The 18804-nt window shown below is 45.0% G+C and overlaps 1 protein-coding gene across 3 annotated transcripts in view; it reads left to right on the forward strand.

Annotated features, from left to right (window-relative positions):
- The window catches only part of PPARD (peroxisome proliferator-activated receptor delta), a 79245-nt gene that overhangs the window by 42540 nt on the left and 17901 nt on the right, over nt 1-18804 (forward strand). Inside the window, exon 3 of one of the 3 annotated variants that reach the window (XM_012723533.1) lies at nt 905-989. The exons of 1 other annotated variant lie outside the window; for it this stretch is intronic. The gene's annotated coding sequence lies outside the window, so the exon portion shown is untranslated. Of the gene's footprint in view, nt 1-904; nt 990-17754; nt 17820-18804 lie in introns of those variants that run through there. One more of the 3 variants, XM_004673414.2, reaches the window with a different exon arrangement.

Raw genomic sequence — 18804 nt, forward strand, 5'->3', positions numbered from 1 at the left:
GTGAGAGGCCTCACCAGAGACAGAGTGGGGAACAGAACAGGCAGATCGACGAAGTACACTGCTGAGGGGAGCAGCGGGCGGGTCAGGCAGGAATTGAACTCATGCGGAAGCGGCTTTAGATTCTCAGTGCTGTGCTTCAGTCCACTGCGTCACCAGGGAGGGCCCTATTTTTAGTTTTTTAAGTTATTGTTATTATTAATTTTAATATTCAGTTTTCCCAGATCTGACCAGTGACAAACACCTTGCTCTTTTCATTTAAGTGTATCCCAGGAAACTTTCCAAATAAAGACTTACAGATTAAATGAGTTGATGTTTATGATTTGTTTTATATACAGCCTCACTATTGTAATTGCACAATAAAAAGTTATTGTTATTATTAATTTTAATATTCAGTTTTCCCAGATCTGACCAGTGACAAACAAACACCTTGCTCTTTTCATTTAAGTGTATCCCAGGAAACTTTCCAAATCGACACTTACAGATCCAATGCATTCCTTTTTAAAAACTTTTGTTGTACTTATGATGTATATAGTGATTTTTCCAGCAAACATTCAGGTAACTAGATGTTAAAATATCTTATGTTTTTAGGGGCCCTCCCTGGTGGCACAGTGGGTTAGTATGCAGCACTGCAAGCTGGCGGCAGCCGCCTCAGTGCAAGTTCGATCCCCAACCCCAGAGGTGACCCACATGGCACTGCAGACCTCTCCAGACCCACCCGCTGCTCCCCTCAGCAGTGGACTTCATCGGTCGGCCCGTTCTGCTCCCCACTCTGTCTCTGGTGAATTGGTGAATCCTCTCACCCCTGCCCCTGCACCCCTGCACCTCTGGCTTGTACCCCAGTTCTGTATGAATGGAAAAAAAAAAGTCTCATGTTTATCAAGTGAACTGTGGTTTATCTTCACAGCTCTTTCCAGGTGTGACCTTCATAGCCCTGTAAGGACAGACCAGAAGAGATTTTTGCAGTTCAGGATACTCTGCACAATAAGGAGGTAAGAGAGGTTGGTGTTCATTTAATGAAGAGTGAAACAGGATCTCTCCTTCGAGAGATTCAGATTGTTTGGGGAGCAGGCTCTTCAAGTGAATACATATCTTCCCAGAAAGAACATTCAGCATGAGTGGGGTGACCGATACCCCAGGGGTAAGAATGGGAGAGCTTCCTGAAAGGGGCTGAAGCTGGAACCAGTGTTTTTCAAAAGCAAAGAGTGGGGAACAGGAATGAGCTGGATGTGTAAGGAGGCATTTCAGGCCAGTAGGGACACAGACACGTAGACACAAAGCAGAGGTTCAGAATCCCCAGACACTCTTCTTTCCATCACCAACTTGGTCTAATCTCAGTAAGCAGATGTTTAAAAATGCCTGTTCATCTTGAGCACTTTTTGGGTCCGGAGAGCAGCAGGAGTTCTTGAGCTCTCGAGCTCTAGGAAGAAGACACTGAATGCACAGTAGGTAAAAAAAAGAGGTGACAGAGGTAGGAATAGCCGTCGCCTTTTGCTGGGGATATGGAATAGAACGGGCATGAGAAGTGTCCTGAGGCCCTGGCAATGTTTGCTCTCTTAAGCTGGGTGAGAATTTTGTGGTAGTGTATAAATGTAAAGCTGCATGGGACTGTGTAAGATGAGCAGACTGCACGCTAGCCTGGGTGTGTTACACCCTGTTATTAAAAACAAGCAGACAAGCAAATAAATAGTGCATCCCTAGAATAAATACATAAAATTCAACAGCAAGAAGGTGTGGAAAGGGCCATGCCTGGGGAAATACAGGGACTTTATTTAGAAGCATGTTACAAGAGGTTTATCTGAAGAAATGATACGTGTAAACTGAGGTTTGAAGGATGAGAGGAATTGTTAGGTTAAGGAAATGGGGTGACCCAGGTAGAAGGAATTATCTGTGCCAAGAGCCAGAAGCAGAGAACATGTGATATGCTGGAAAGTTGAGAGTGAACAGTGCTGAGCTGTGATAGGATGCAGTCTTAGATACTCACAGTTCATCGTTATTTCAGAAGCCTCTCCTGGGTCTCTGCTTCTGTGTGCCTTTATGATCATCAAAATCGCTTCTCTTTGCCTCAGAATTAAGTCTACTCTCAGTAACTAGGAAGACAAGACAAGACAAGCCATGTCTTGGCCCCCTTAATCTGTCCTTCAGAGAACTGGGTGCCCTTCCAAAGCAGACAGCTCGCCGTTCCCAGATAGACTCTGCATTCTCAGTCACCTTGCCCGGCTCCCCTTGGTCTTCCCTGGCAGTGCCTTTCCCACCCTTCTGAAAGAAGGGTCATAACATCTGCTCCAAAATCATCCCTGCTTCTCCTCAGTTGATTTTTTTCCTCTACCTACCTGAGCGTCCTCTGTCACACAGCTGTTGTGCTCTCGCTCTCAAGGGCAGTGCTCTGTCTTACTCCTTTGGCATTTCCCCTGTAAAATCTAGATCAGTGCTATTGCATGTAGTCAATAGCCAAATCAGTCCCGTAAATGATTTTTTAATTGAATGAGGCTCTGACTGGATATAGTAGAAGATTGCCATGGGTCACAGTGTAGACTTCCTGGGGAGTGCCAAGACTGGTGCTTGCAAATCCCAACAGTTACTAACTTTCAGGTTTCAGGAATAAGGAATAGAATTACCCAGAAATTCCCAAAATTATCAATTATTCTGTATCTTAATACAGAATAAATAATAGCATAGTATTTATGAATTTTAAAGTAAGAATGAAAGACCATAATAAACTGTGTTATTTTTCTGATTATAACTTTTGGTAAAAATTTCAGAGTTTCTATAAAAGAATAAATGACACAAGGGGCCTCCCTGGTGGCAAAATGGGTTAGGACTCAGCATTGCAAGCTAGCTGCAGCTTCTTCAGTGTGAGTTCAGTCCCAACCCAAAGGTGACCCACATGGCACAGCAGACCTCTGCTGTGTCGCCTGCTGCTCCCCTCAGCAGTGGACTTAATCCATCTGCCTGTTCTGCTCCCCACTTTGTCTCTGGTTATCCTCTCACCGCCCCTGCACTTTCTGGCTTGTACCCTAGTTCTGTACGCATAAGTTAATAAATCTTTTTTAAAAAGAAAAAAGGACACGAGCATAGACTAGAAATAGAATTAGGAATAGAAATTGTTAAAGGAAGCAAACACTAACAAAACGGATGCAAAACAAAAGCCATATTATGGTTTAGGGAGAAGACTACTACAAATATTTAATATTTAAAAGTGATTATTTTAAAGTGAAGTGTTTAAAGTTTGTTTTTAAATTACCAGCTACTTAAATATATCCTGTTTGGCATATAGTTCTCTGTGTTTTGGTAAATTCAGTCATTAACCATCACCATAATCCAAATAAAGAATTGTGTTATTGCCATTTAAACATACGTTCCCTTGTGTTGCTACTTTATAGTCAAATCTCCCCGAGTCGTCAATCTCTGTTCAGAGATTCCTATAACTTTGCCTTCTTCGGAACATTATGTAAGTGGAATCCTAAAGATTATAGTCCTTTGAGTCTTTCACTTAGCATAATGTGTTGAAATGTATTTGCTGTGTGTGGCAATATTTTGTCCCTTTTTATTGTTTAGTAGAATTCCATGCTAAGGATATGTTTGTTCGTTCTTCTGGTTAGTCTCAGTTTTTGGCATTTCTAAATAAACATTTACATGCTGGTTTGAGCATAGGTTTTCCTTTCACTTAGGTAAATACATAGGATTGGGATTGCTGGATATGGTAAGACTGTGTTTGAACTACCAAACTATTTTCCAAAGTGGCTGTTTCGTTTTGCATCCTGTCAACAATGCACGGGAGTTCCAGTTTCTCCATAACCCTGCCAGCACTTGGTGCTGTTTGTTTTGTTGTAGCCATTCTCATAGGTATGTAATGGTATCTCATTGTGGTTTTAATTTGCTTTTTTCCTAATGACTGAGGATGTTGATCATCTTTTTCATGTGCCTGTTTGTCATCTTTATATCCTCTTAAGGTGAAGAATCTGTTCAGCTCTTTTACCCATTTCTTTAATTGGGCTGTTTGTTTTCTTATTGCTGAGTTTTAGGAGTTCTTTATATACTTTGGATACAAGTTCTTTGTCACATGTGTGGTTTCCATATTTTGTCCCAGTTGGTGACTTGTCCTTTGTTCTTCCCCCCCCCCCCACCGTGGTGAAAAATTATATTTAGCATCAGCCAGCTAGACTCACTTTAATATGATCCCAATTTTGTTGGCAACATCCAAAGCATCATAGTCAGAACCCAAACAAATGCCTCCTTTTCTCTATCAGCTCTTCTGTGAGCATACTGATTCATTCAAAATTCATTACTGAATCAGTGACTGAGTGCTTGAATGGGTCTTTATTCAGGCTTTTTATTTTTTAAAGTTTTATTTTATTTATGTATATAAGAACTGGGGTACAATCCAGAGGTGTAGGAGGTGAGAGAATTCACAATTGACAAAATGGGGACCACAACAGGCTGATTGACTGAAATACACTGCTGAGGGGAGCAGCAGGCAGGACAGATGTCTGCTGTGCCACGTGGGTCAGCTCCCTGGTCAGTGATCGAACTTGTGCAGTGGCTGAGGATAGCGTCTAGTGCTGTGCTTTAACCTGTTGCACCATCAGGGAGGGTCCCATTTTCCTTCTTAATAATAATTCTTTACCCCAATTTTTATTTAATCATTATATTTACTAAGTAACACTGCTTTTACTAATTCAGACTTCAGATCAGTTTCTGATTTTTGTGTTTCCGAATTCTACCATATTTTCATCTCTTTGTATTTCTCAAATAGTCAAATGCTGGAAAATGCCATTGAACATTATTGAGTAATCTTTGAATAATCTAATAGCTCTTTTAACAAAGTTAACAGCACTAAACAGAATCATGGGTCAAAATTTCCAATTTAAGTGGTGGTTTTGTTTCCAAGCTTATTTTTCAGATACCATATGTAAGATTTGTACATACTATGTGTATAAATATATTACCAAATATTTGCAAGAATGACTCATCATTTGTAGCAAGATAAGCCCATGAGCACTTTCTTACTATAACTTGGAGAGAGTAATAAGCAAAACTAGCTTAGATTGTAACTACTTCTTTCCTAAGTGCCTGTCCTGGAGTTGTCAGGTTTAACCTTCAGCAATTCTAGTAGTTTCTTGCTCTTGTTATGGACTTGAAGCCAGTGTTTTCCTTCTGACCACTCACATGTCTAGGTTGATTAATAGAGGCTAATACTTTTTTCAGGCTTTAGGACTGTGTGAAGCATAAATTTCCCCCAAAATATATAGGGAAGGAGCTTTTGCTTAGAAATGACAGTCAAGCAATGTCACAATGTAGGCGTGAGAAAAGCCCAGTGTGTGGGGTTCCCTGGGAGGTAAACTTCACAGTCCAGTTGCTGTGTCTCATCCTTCAGCCCCAGTGTTTCTGGGACCTTGCTCAGGGCCTGACACGTGGAGGGTGTGTCATGTTGCTGGCCGAACAGAGGACTTTCCAGCCAGTGGCTCCTCTGGCACTCATCTTGATCAGCAGCTTGGTGGCCGGAGATGGTTCAGTTACAGAGTTTTATGGAAGATGAGCTTAGAAATTTCTGTGAGGTCCCAATATGTTAAGTCTTGACCAACAAGTAGAGAAGCTTAGATTTTTATTTTCTGAACACTAGGGAGAAAATTGAACATGTTCCAACTGAGCCTTTGAACTCAGAGCCATGGGGTGAACTGAAGGCAGAACATCTTTTTTACTGATTTTATTTAATGAAAAGGTCAAAACTATAGAAAAGTTGAAAAAATAGACAATGAACTTACGTATTTCTAACAGTTTGTTACATTTGCTTGACTTTGTGTCATAGATTGTCCACATTTCATACTTCCTGTATTGTTTCATGGGATTAGATTCAGGTTAACATTTTTGGGGAACCCGCTTGGGTGGTCAGTGCTTCCTGTTGGTTCACATTAGAAGGCTGATCGTGTCAGTTGGACCCAGTTAATGCGGTGCTAACTTGAATCATCTGGTTAAACCGATGTCTGTGAAGGTGACCTCTCTTTTAAGGCAAAGGACTTTGGAAGGACCTTTTGGCTGACATTTGGGAAGACTTTCTCTTGGTGTCAGTTGTAGCTTCTGTTGAAAAACCTCTTAAACCAGCAAATGAATTTGGGCCCAGACTCTACAGCCATCTCTTCCCATGATCTCAGGCAGGGTAGGTCATCTCCCTGGGCTGAGTGACTGTACTTATAAGGAAATAGACACTCAGAGAGGTGAGGCAGTTTGCCCAAGGCTACTCAGCTAGTGAGTGGCAGAGCTGGGTTTCAAACCCAAGTCTGATGGGACCAAAGCCCTGCCTTTGCCCTTCTGCCTCTCCGCTTCCCCCAAGGGGACTGTTCACCATGATGGTGGCTCTAAGCTCGAGGTGAACTAAGTAGAAGCCCAGCCTTACCGAGTCTGAGGTGCCTCTCCTGCCATTGCAGGCTGTCTTGGAGGAAGGGCTGTTAGACGAGCCTCTGCCACCTTTGGAATAAATGTTTCGTGTGTATGTTACAAAGGTGAGCTGCTGGCGCTGTTCCAGCCCCGCCTGCCCAGGTAGGGAAGTACAGCCTCACTACCTGCCCTGGCCCACAGGAGGGTCAGTCCCCGAAGTCGCCAGATTGGCCTGTGGATACAAGGGCAGTCCAGGTAGATGAAGGAAGGTATTGCCTCCGCCTGCCTGGGTTCCTGGGGGGGGAGGGAGGGAGACAGGAAGTATTAATGGGGGAAAGGTGTACCGAGCCTTGCCAAGCAGGTTGTGGGTGGGGAGACACTGCCTGCGTGCTCTGGGCGCCCCAGGATTTGGGTGGAGGTTCTCGAAGAGACAGCCAGAAAGGAAGGCTGTGGTGGTGACTCTGGAGTATTCTGGGACTGCTCCCCTGGCCTTCTGGTCTACAGACCCACCAGCCTGTCACCTTCCCAGTTGGCTGCTCTCCCTAAAGGCACCTGAGAACTTGGTGAGTAGTATCTGTTCCTTGTGATTATGGTCCTTCCTACAGCATTTGTTTTGGGGAAAACAGTGGCTCTGGCCCTATTTGGATATGTTTGCCAAGTCCTTGACAGATAGCTATAAAAACTGAGAGTCCTGGAGAGTCCATCTTCCCGAGTCCTGGCTGCCTCTCCCTGCACTGTTGATCTTCACAAACCTCCAGGTTGGGAGCCAGATCCAAGGCCAGAGCCAAAGTATCCTCCCAAAGAGTAGGCTGTGCTGTGTGGGTCCTGAGGAGAGTTTTCGAGAATTCTCACCTTGGTACATGGCCCTCTCAGGCCCTGGTCTTAAAGAAAAAACCAGATCTCTGACCACAAGGTAGACAGGGCAGGGGGCAGGGAGGGAGCCTGGGGAGACCAGAGAATCATTGTTTATGGGCAGACTCCCCCCACCCATCATCACTGGTTGTAACACTTGGGAAACAGTGGCAGTGATTTACTTGATTCTTTGGAAGAAGCCTTCTGCCTTCTGTGAGATGGGGCTGAAATCCATACGGGGAACCTGACATGACCCAACGTGTGAGGCCTCTCATTCTCTGAATGATTCCTCAAGTGTCATCACTAAGTCACTCCAGTCCTGGCATTTTCCCCATCCTGTCCTCACACCCCTCCTCCTGGCTCTGATTCCTGAGGAGTGAGATTGCAGTTTTTTTGCTCAGTTTTCTCACTGAGAGCTCCTCCGATTGTCATGCAAGCATAAAATCCAGAAGCTACTGTCAGAAAAATAGGAGATTTGGAAGGTTAGGACCTGGGCCGGTGTTCAGATTCTAGGTTTCTTTGATGTTTAAAGAGTCTTTGCTATAATCCCTGAGATTTGAGTATCTTTATTGTGTTTGCCCTTTCACTCCCTCACCAGTGGTTCTCCTTTTCCTCTTTTGGGAACTTTGTGGTTTTCAAATATTTATTAACTAGACCCTTATCTGGAGCCTTAGAGAGCAGCCAGATAGGTCTGCACTTGAAAGGGAGAACAGACAGCAAGTACGGCAGTCATGGAGATTCAGCACCAGGGAAGCTTTCCTTCGTCTAGTCTCCATACTCATTCTTAGTGCCTGAGCTGGTTTCACTCAGGTGAAATCAGGGCTTTTGTTAGAGAGAAAGCAAGCCAAGTTCTTGAAGGAGATTCCTGCTCAGTTTTATTACAGAAGACAATGATGCCTATTTTAATAACAGTTACACAACTACAAACATGTAAAAACAATTCATATCTGCACCACCACACTCTTCCTTCATGTGTCTCCTTCCTGGTTCCGTGTCGGGCAAGTATGCATTGGTTCTGTGTTGTCTTAAGTGGGTGTGTGGGAGATGTATCGTCGGACCACTTGCTAAATAATCCCTCCCAGCCTTGGGTCACAGTTACCCCGCCCTCGCACCAGGTCTGTACCACCTGCTACCCTCAAGGGTCAGCAGAGAATTTCCACAACAGGGATGTGCTAGAACATTGCATCTTGAAATCAACTCCTTCAGCTCTTCCTGCTTCATTTTGGTGCTGTCTAAAATAATTGTGTCTTACTTTTGCATCATGCTTTTGAATTTTTTTTTCTTACCAAACATGGAACATGTTCATTATAAAAAAGTCAGATAGCTATTAAAAAAAAAGAAAATTCAGCTAAAAGTAATTTTGAAATAGTCCCATGAAACAATCAGCATTAACATTTTGGCATCTGAGTGCAAATATTTTCACAATTAGTGTCTTAACTGAGCCTTGCTGCCTCAATCAGGAAAGGCATAGGGGTTTTAGTCACATCATACATCTGGGAAAAATAAGCCACAGAGAAGTAGAAGATTTTGCTTTGTAAGCTGTTTCAAAAGCACACTTTTAAATAAACACTGATGGAATAAAAAGGTGCCACATTAAAAAAAGAAGGTTGCCCAGAGATACGAAGAAAAATAAAGACAGAGCTGGGATAGCCAGTCCTGTAGCCCACCCTCTCCCTGCCAGGTAGAGCGGAGGCATGCCAGCAGGACAGGACTTCAGCAGGACTGGGCAGCAGCACTATCATTTGTCATATTGCCTTATCCAAAGGTTAATGAACATACAGTGCCCAGAAGAAAGTGTCTCATGACCCTTTGGCCCCTCATCAGCTTAGGAGAAAAAGGAAACCAACCATGTGCTTCTCAGATTTAGAGTACTGCCTTTTCAACACTACAGCTTCCAGGGTCAGAGAGTGCTCACTGGGAGCTGCTCTCTAAGCCGGTGTGGGTCGAGAACCAAAGTGACAAGTGCTGCCTTCACGGAGAGGTTTCACCTGGATGCATAGCTTTGGAAAGGAAGAAGGTGCAGGCCAAGAGCTGGTGACCCAAGATAGGCAGGATAGGACCAAGATTAGTTAGAGGGGAGTCTGCTCACCAGGATATGAATGTTTAGCAGAGAAGAGTTTAGAAACAGGAGCTAGAAGCTATCCAGAAGAGTGATTGAGCACTGCTGCCCAGAAGGTAGGCTGTGGCTCCTGGCTTAGTAGTCATGAAGTTATGTCATTCTTGCTCTGGTTTTCTCTTCTGTAAAGGGGAATAATAATAATTTCTCCTCCTCCTCTTCCCTCTTCCTCTTTTCTTTTTTTAGGGATGGAGAGAGGGAGAAACTATAGTAACTGCTTATTAGTCCCATGTATGAAGCCTAAGTGCTTACTCAACAGAAAGCACTTACAATACTGCATGGCCCATGGAAACAATATGTACTGCTTGATTCTTTCTCTCCACATAAGAATGACTGTAGAGAGTCTGCAGCACGCCTTTGGCTATCATCTGCTTCCCCAGTCGTTCCTCCTCCTGGCCTGCCAGTGTTTCCCTCCACCTCCTTCTCCTGAATCTACGCAGATCCTGCATTTCCCCTACCTAAAACACCGTACCCCTCAGTCTGAATTTAAAAAAGGAATCTGCCCACTCCTTGATTTAATTTTCTGTGAAATCTTAAGTGTTTAAAGGGTTTATTTTACTTTTAAGATCATTTCTGGATGACCCAGCACTCCTTGATCTTGAACCTTCCCAAGGGCATGTCGTCCTCCTCAGCCACCTTCCTCCCTTTCCCCAGGTGTGTGCTGCTTTCCATGTGGTGACTGTAGATACTGGTCTTACCTTCCTGCCTAAACCAGAGCGTGGACATTTAAAATGAACCTACCACCTCTCCACCCTATCTACTCTACCACCTCTCCACCCTATCCACCTCTCCACCCTATCTACGCTGAGGCCTGTGAGGGACCCAGGCCTTTTCCATTGAGCACTGCACTTGGGGCCTGCCCAGGGAAAGGATTTTAAAATCAAAAGGGGGATAGACATACCCTAAAACTCCTCATGGGGAAAGTGAAACCCAGACAAATGAACCACCTTCCTCAAGGTCACCTGGCAGATTGCAAAAGTGCTGGTTCAGGCCACAATTAGGCACTCTGGAAAACTGAGGCCCAAGGACAATGATTTCTACAGGGTTGTTTCAAGTGGGACCATGCGTGGCAACTTTTTTTTTCCTATTATAAGATCTAGTATATTTACTCAACAAGTACTTGTTGAGCCTTTATTTATGTGCCAGCATGATCCTTTAAAAGATTAAATCTGTGCCTCGTAGATTTGTAGTCTTTCTGGGAAAGGTAAGCAGTAAATAAAGAAATGAAAAAAAATATGTACATATCTAGTTAAGTATCTATATCTGTTTAAGTGTGTATGTGCACGCAGACATGCAGATATACGCATGCACATTATTCCATGCAGTGGTAGGAGCTACAAGAAAATTAAGTAGGAAGAAAATGGAAATACCATAGGGTAGACTGTCTGGTCCAGTAAACTGCCACATTGGAACACAGCCCCCAGGAAGTGTGTCTGTCAGCCTTGTAGAGAGATACCTGGGGGTGGGGTCAGGGGCACAGTAGGCTGGGATACTGCTTCCAAAAGGCCTACAGACCGGGAACTCTGGAGAGATTTGAGGAGGAGAAACAAAATTTCACTTGAGGATCTTTGACTGCTGTGTGGAAAGCAGTGGGGTAGAGCCAGAGCAGCAAAGACTCTTGGAATAATCCCAGCAAGATATGATACTGGCTTGGAGCAGTGGAGGTGATGAAAAGTAATTAGGTTCTAGGTATTTATTAAAGGCAGAGTTAACAGTATTTGCTGACACCAGCATTTTGGCCTGACCAGCTAGACGGTTTGCGCTTTCATTTATTGATATGGGAATGACCTTGGATGAAAGGCCAAGGACTAGGTTTTGAATGTTAGACTTTTGATACCATTGGGTGTCCATGTGGACAAATAAATAAGTCATCAGCTTCTTAAAGGCATGGAAAGCCATGAGTCAACAGAAGGTCATACAGGGATAGAATGTAGATGGAAAATGAAAGAGAGCTTTAGAGATTGGGAATGCAGTGGCTGACTAGAACCAGCAAAGATATTGATTGGAGCAGCCCATGAGGTGGGAGGAAAACCTGGAAGCAAGTGAAGAAAGGGTATAAAAATATATGCTTTGATGGGTCAAGTAAGATGAAGATAAAACTTTCAGTACAGAGAACTTAAAAAGGACACTAACAATAAAACACCTACAGCCCTATTTGTACAGGGTTACTTCCTCCTATTTGCTCTTTAGTCATTTTTATGGGATTCCTGCTATCTATGTCATTTTTCTATTCTGCTATTTTTCACTTAACAAGTTATTAAATATGCAGTGGAAACACGAATCTAATGTCTGGATGATACCCCATTTTCTTGGGGTGCCCTAATTTAAATTTATCCTCTGGTACTGAGCATTGTCATTAGCTATTCTTCATTATTATAAGTATGAGTAGCCTGGTATATTTCCCCATGAGGGGGATTACAAAATAAAGCACATGAACACTTGTAGGTGAAATCTGAACTTGGGAGCCACAGTTTCCTCTAGATGAACCAATTGATCATCCATTAGGTTTTGGGCTCTCTAATGTCTCCTTTCCCCTTGGGGAGGTTCAAAAGTCTCTTATTCCTGAGGACCCCTTTTTTTTACATCCCTCAGCTACTGTGAGTTCTGTTTGTTTTGGTCAGTCCTTTCGCTAGTTCTGTCCACTCCTTTACATGCCACCAACTTCTTCCCCTTCACCCAGTTTGTGGGTTTGGTCAGGAGTTAGTCAGAGCTTCCCTCAGAAGGTAGCATTAAAATGGGAGAATCCACTGTAAATGTTCAGGGAGGTTAGTCCTGTCTGACCACATCTCACTAGGTCAATTAAATGAGATTATGTATGGGCCTTCATCGTGGTGCAGAGGTTAAAGTCTCAGTGCTGTCAAGCGGTTGCTAGCCACTGTGGCATGAGCTTGATACCCGGCCAGGGAGCTGACCCACATGTCACAGCAGACCTCTCCTGTCTGGCCTGCTGTTCCCCTCAGCAGTATATTTCAGTAGATGTGCCTGTTCTGTTCCCCACTTCTCTCTCTGGTGAATTCTCACACACACACCCCCCCCCACCTTTGGCCTGTACCTCTGGCTTGTATGCATACATAAATAAATCTTTAAAAAATAATAATAAATGACAGTTATACATGAGAGCTTTTCCAGAACTTTAAAATATTGTGCCAGTCTTAGTTGTTTAAAAAGGGTATAAGTCATGGTACCTGGTCCATGCCCTATAACCACATAGCCCCTCATGCATTTCGGTGTGCTATTTACAAGAGCTGTGTCATAAGTTGGGGAAGCTTGAATGGAGCTATCCAGTCCAGTAATGTGGCTGTTGGATCACTTGGCCTCTTGCCCAAGACCGCTCCCAGATATGTGTGCATGTCTGAGCCAGAATCACTGAGACTAGAGAGTGCTGGGAGGCTGGAGCCAGAGGTGTTCAGAGCAGGAAGGGGCCTCAGAGGTCATCTCGTGCCTTGGCATATCACTCAGTGAGGGCACAGGTGTCGTGGCGCAAGCATAACTCTGCAACGGCTTCAGCCCTCAGTACCTTAGCCTGGATCCTCCCAGATCCAGCTTTTCTAGGCTCTGGCAAATGGCCTTCTTACCAGGGCCCCAGCTGGATCTATCATAACCCTGACCCTGTCCATCATCTTTGCCCTCTGCTATTCTTCAAATAAACACCCACATGCTTAGTTTGCCGTTTGAGGCCCTGAGTGATCCCTTATCTCAGCTGGATCAACCTCCCTGCACTCAGAGCATCCCGACCTCACGTGTTCTCTTCCTATCCTCAGAGACTGCCGTTCTCCTCCCTCTGCAGGACCTTTACATATGTGTTCCTCTTTTGCCCTGTAGCCCTACTGGCCTCGCAGTCAAAGACCAGGTCATCAGGAGTACCCCCTGCATGCCTGCAGGCTGGAGGCTCTGAATGTGCGCCTGGTGCACTTGGTGTCTGTCCTTCAGGCCCTGGTCATCTTTCCTAGTTACGTGTTTGTGTTGGATACTGACTAGCGTAGCCTGGCACATGATAGTAGTATTTGTTGAACGAGTGAATGAAAGCCGCTGGCAGCAGCTGACAAGCAGCACAAGAAGAGTGAAGGGGCATTGACGACATCACCACCGTAGCACCTGAGGTCCTCTGAGGAGAAACGCTCTAGAAAGGGACGTTGGTGCAGCCTTCTGCTGGCCAGTACAGCCCACTTTCAGAAGCCTCCCCAGCGGGGTGATGGGTCTGCTGTGTTCCTTCAGAAAGGCCTTTCTCTTACCTCACCAGTGTGTTTCAGTATATTAATCAGTCTTTGTCCAAACACTTATTAAAACTTCTTTCTGTCCCCTTCATCATAAAAGTATCCCATTCTGAATAAAAAATATGGAGAACACAGAAAAACAGAATTAAGAAAGTCAGACTCACTTATACCTTCACCCTTAGAAAGTATACCATTAATGTTACGGACCTTGTCTTCCAGATTTGTTTCAGTGCATTGTGTGTATGTTTTCACATCACTGAGATTCTGTTGTTGTGAAGACTAGTCTCTCTTTAGTCTTAGAGGCTAAAGTCAGAGGTCAGCCCGCACAGCAGGAGGCAGGTGGCTCTGCCTCTCCCCTGCAGGTGACAGCACACTCTGCCCTACTGGTCTCTGGTGACGAGCGCTCTCCCACTTAGATCTCTTCTCTGGACTTTCTCATTTTCAGTCCAGTCTATTCCATGGAGCTTAGGGACTGACTCTTGGTTAAGTTGGCAGGATTGTAAAAAGTGAAGAGTAGGCTGTCTTTTCTTTGGTTCTCGGGCTGTCTGTACAAAACCAGCCCCAAGGCCATGCCTAGGGGTTGGCTTCTTGTAACCTGCTATGTTGGAGACTCTTTGTCCCCATCACGGATTATTGGGGGGCAGAACAGGCAGGGTCTCAAGAAGGGAGCAGCGTCGGCCAGCGGAGATTCCTAGAAAAGAGGGGGAAAGGAGGAGCAGATGTGAGGAAGACACAGGAATGGGAGTTGGGTGCAAGTTTTCCTGTTCTACCTTCAGCAGAGGTTTATTTTATACATTTCAAGCAAGCAGTGGGCTGACATTAGTATATGAAATGGGCTGAGATCATGATCACCTTTTTTCTAAGAATAGTCTGGAGTCATTTTGACCTTTAGTTGAGATTATAAAGTCAATCTATCGAGGTTAAAACAGGTACATAGATTCACAAAGTTTAAGACTAATATTACTATATTTACCACAGTGAAGATTAACCAAAATAAAGACCCTTAAACCTTATCTGCTAAACGGCTTTCATTCTCATTGAGACATCCTAGGGGGTAAAATAAAGTGAGGGAGGGAAGAGGAAATTTCTTGTAAATCAAATTACAGTAAAGTTCTTTAAAAACTTGTTAGAAGGTTGAAGTGAATTCCCTTGAAGTCTAGTTGGTAGAAAACCTGATTAGCCCTGAATAGGGACTAGGGTGAATATCCATATCTAAAGACAAGATAGTAGAAAGTTTGAGTGGTTATTTAGAAACTGAATAGAAGGCTGTGTGAGATAGTAGAGTGATTGGGTTTTCCTCTGTCCAGGCAGTAAAAGAGTATGTTCCACTATTGCCTCAATATTGACTTTGCAATAACAGCCAGTTGTTTTTATCAATCAGCCAATTGTAAGATCACTTTTGACTTCAAGAGCAATTTCTCACCCTGGTGCAGTGGTTGCTTGTCTGGGCCAGGTAGCGCCTTATGAAGCTGAGGTAATCCAATTGTAAACTGAAGGTTGCTCAGAATATTTTGATATTTTAATTATACAAAAAAGGGAGGTCATAACATAAGTTAGCGTGGAAAGTCTGATTTTTCAGAGCACTTCTGTCTCTATCTGGAATATGTCACTTGATAGAGGTTGCATAGCTTGTGTCACTGCTACAGTGAATCCGTTCCAGCAAAGACCACAGCAAGGCCTCTCCTGTACTCTGAGGAGAGTGGGGTGATCTGGATTGGCAAATGGCGAGCAGAGAGTATCATGGAGTTGCTGGCCTGGAAAACCAGGGCACTGGGTCAGAACCCACATTAATGATTGATTGGAAAATATGGAAGCAAATCAGCCAAGCCTATTCTCCCAAGGTCTCTGATCCTAAAAGCACTTTTCAGAGACAGAGGCAACCTCAGCCCTTTTTCTGGAGGCTGCTGACCCTCATCCCCCTACAGTGGGAGAAGGAAGAAATGACGGCAACTGGGTCAGCTGGGTGAGGCTGGGAGTGAAAGAGAGTTTGAAGCACATGCCCTGTTAGGCCTGTATTCTCACAGATGCTTGTAAGGCAGAGAGCTGGAAAATTTGTTCGTTTAGCTCCCTGGAATGCTAGTAGGCCAGCACATTTCTGGATCTGGACTATCACTTGCTCCATATAATCCCCGCAGACAAGCCAAGAGAAAAGATAGTAGCAGCCACAGTTTAATTTGTTGGACACTTACGGTATATTCAGCTCTGTTAAGCAGTTGCTGTGTGGTATTTACTCATGATAGCTGCTAGTTTACGTGGTAGTATCCCAGCTTCAGGGCTGAGAAGCTGAGGTTAGTGGCTTCCCCAAGTCACAGAGAAGGAATAAGGTAGTGCCAGAATTTGTTTTGTTCCTTTTCATTTTTTAAATGTATTGCTTTGTTCATTTTCCAACATCGTGGGTCATCTTTCTATAGTTACTCTACCCCTTAGGTGTGGCACCATCCACATACTCCACCCAGCTCTCCCATGTCTTTCTTTCCATCCCGATCACCCTACTCCTCCCCTGCTGCAAGAGGTGCATCAGTGGTCAATCCACCAGCCTTGTCTTTTTCCTGAAACGTTGTCCTTTTCCTGGGCGAAGACTTGGGCTCCTGGACCACAGCAGAGCAGGCTGCTCGGATCCCAGGAGCAACTAAATGCAAGAGCTGTTCAGGGACCTCTTGGAAGGCAGGAGTGTGGGTGGGTCTCCGGACTCCTTGATTTTGGAGCTTCATATGGTTAGGACTGCCCTGTTTTGTCCAGGCCAGTGTGGTCTCTGGTTCTTTGCTTCCTCATCCATACCGATTGTCGAGTGACTGTCATATGATGCTGCTTCTGAGTCTTAAAATTTTGGCATTGTGAACACTGCTCCCTGCCAGTGTGAGTGGAGAGTTCCCTAGTGGGGACAGACTCCAGTAGTTGGTTGGTCCAGCTCCTCTCATCTCCTTCTTTGGTTTCCAACTCTGCCCTGAGTCCCTAGTCACATTTCTGTTAGAACCAGAATTTGACCTCAGGCCTGATCTAGAATCCAGTGGAATTAACTTCTGTGGAATGTTGCATGTCAAGAGTGGTAATCCATGAAAACGGATATATGACAGGTGCTGTAACTTCTGCGGTGATTGTGGTTAATATTTTTGGTCTGTCCATTGCAGCAAGTATATGTTGAGCACAACTAAATGCCAGGTGAGGTGCTGGGACGCTACTTCAGCAAGATAGAGGACATTGTCTGGGAAACCAGTAGCGTGTTGAGGCCAAACCAATTAACAGACATTGCAGTGTGGTGCAGTGATCGTTGATCTGGAGGGCCTGGCTTAGTGCAGCAGTGGGAAAGAGAATGGGATTCATCAAGGACAGCCTCCTAAAGCAGAGTGTGTGCTGGATCTTGGAAGGTAACTAGTGAAGGCATGCCAGTGCAAGCTTCCGTGTTCAAGGAGTGACACTGGAACAAAGCACAAGTGGATTGGGACTGGAGAAAGAACCAGAGAGCTGGGCTGTGACTCTCTTTAGCATACAGTTGTCAATTTCTGGCGGGACTATCCTGGAGGACTTTGACTAGGTGTTCTTGACAGAAATGTTTAGCAACTGGCAACTAGGTGGGAGACTCAGAAATGAAGCCTCGAGAGTAAGGTAGTGTCCAGACCGGCAAGGCCAGGGACATAGCGCTTCTGGTCCAGTCTCACCTAACACTGTATGCAAGACGTACAGTGTTCATGCTTAAGGCTTGAGCCACCCTACCTGGACTAAAATCCTACTCCTCCAGTTATTGTGTGACCTTGAGCCCGTTATTGTCCCTCTCTCTGTTGTTTCCTTGTCAGCTGAATGGGTATCGTAACAGTTCCTGACTCTTAGGGTTCTTGGGAGGACAAGACATGACAGTATATACAGAGCCTGGCATGTTCCGACACTCTGGAACAGTGGTCCAGCTTCGATTCTGGCTCAAGGAAGCACCCATCAGTCTGGAGGGAGATGTCCAACTGGGATTCTGGGCCCTAACTTGATCCCGAGAGACAACCACTTACACCCTGAGAAACTGAGAACTGTGGAAGGTGGCCCATGCCCGTAGCTTGCTGGAAGCTGACTAGGATAGGTAGGACTCTTGTTTCTGGTGCCCTGGGATCTTCTGCTTCATTCTCGGACATGTTCTCCAGGGAACACCTGTCATGCTCCTTGGGTCTGTATTTTCATCTCTTTCTTCACCTGACAGGGGAGCTCACAGGCTCTCGGTATGGGCAAGGGCAGGCCTTGTGAGGACTGAGCAGACCACCTGAGGACTGAGCAGACCACCTGAGGTGAGTTGTTGCTCAGTCAGCTCCTGCCCACTGTCAGTCCTGACAGGGAACTCTGTTCTATCTCCCCAGGGTCACTCGGGATCAGAGGGCCTATGTGAGAAAATGTTTTGTCAGGGCCCTCCCTGGTGGCGTAGGGGGTTAAAGCGCAGCACTGTGAAGCTGTCCACAGCCACTGTCGCACAAGTTCCATCCTTAGCCAGGGAGGTGACCCACATGGCGCAACAGACCTCTCCTGACATGCCACTGCTCCCCTCAGTGGTGTCTTTCATTCAATCTACCTGTTCTGCTCCTCACTCTGTCTCTGGTGCATCTTCTCATCCCCTGCACCTCTGGCCTGTACCCCAGTTCTTGTATGTATAAATAAAGAAATCATTTTTTTAAAAAAATGTTTTGTCAGTTACCAGTACATGGCAGTGTTGCAGTTTTTCCTCCCTATTACCACCTGCTAAGGCGGGGGTAAGGAGAGCCCAGATCCCCGTGTTCCCCTCTTCCTGGCTGTCATCTCCACAGGTTGGTGTGCATTCCTCCCTGTGTCCACTGAGCCAACGCTCAATGGGCCCAAAAGGATTGTTCAAATCAGCCTCATCCCACTTTCCCTGTGGCCATTGCTTGTGGCTCTCAGAAGTTGCGTCATCTGCCCCTGCTCTCATCACTGCCCCACCCCCCCAGTGCTGCCCCTCAGAAGCCTCCCAGGTCCCTTCAGCCATAGGCTTGCTTGAGACTCTCAGTTGCTCCTGCCTCCTGTGGAGCCCGAAGAGCCAGTATTCTGGTCCTTGTTAGTTGAATAACTTACTAGTCTTAATCTTTATCAGTAAGTTGTTTGATAATAAACCAAATAAGTATTCACTTTAATATTAAATAATTAGTGTTTAATATTTGCCACAGCAGTCACAAAGTACCCTTGGTGGTTGTCAGCTGCCTCCCCACAAATCCCACCCTTATCTTGACTTAAGTGTCCTATTTCATTTAGGAGTATGTTCACCTG

This window comes from Condylura cristata, unplaced genomic scaffold, assembly GCF_000260355.1.
Source record: "Condylura cristata isolate star-nosed mole 26May11 unplaced genomic scaffold, ConCri1.0 scaffold00001, whole genome shotgun sequence".
In the NCBI taxonomy this organism is placed as follows: domain Eukaryota; kingdom Metazoa; phylum Chordata; class Mammalia; order Eulipotyphla; family Talpidae; genus Condylura; species Condylura cristata.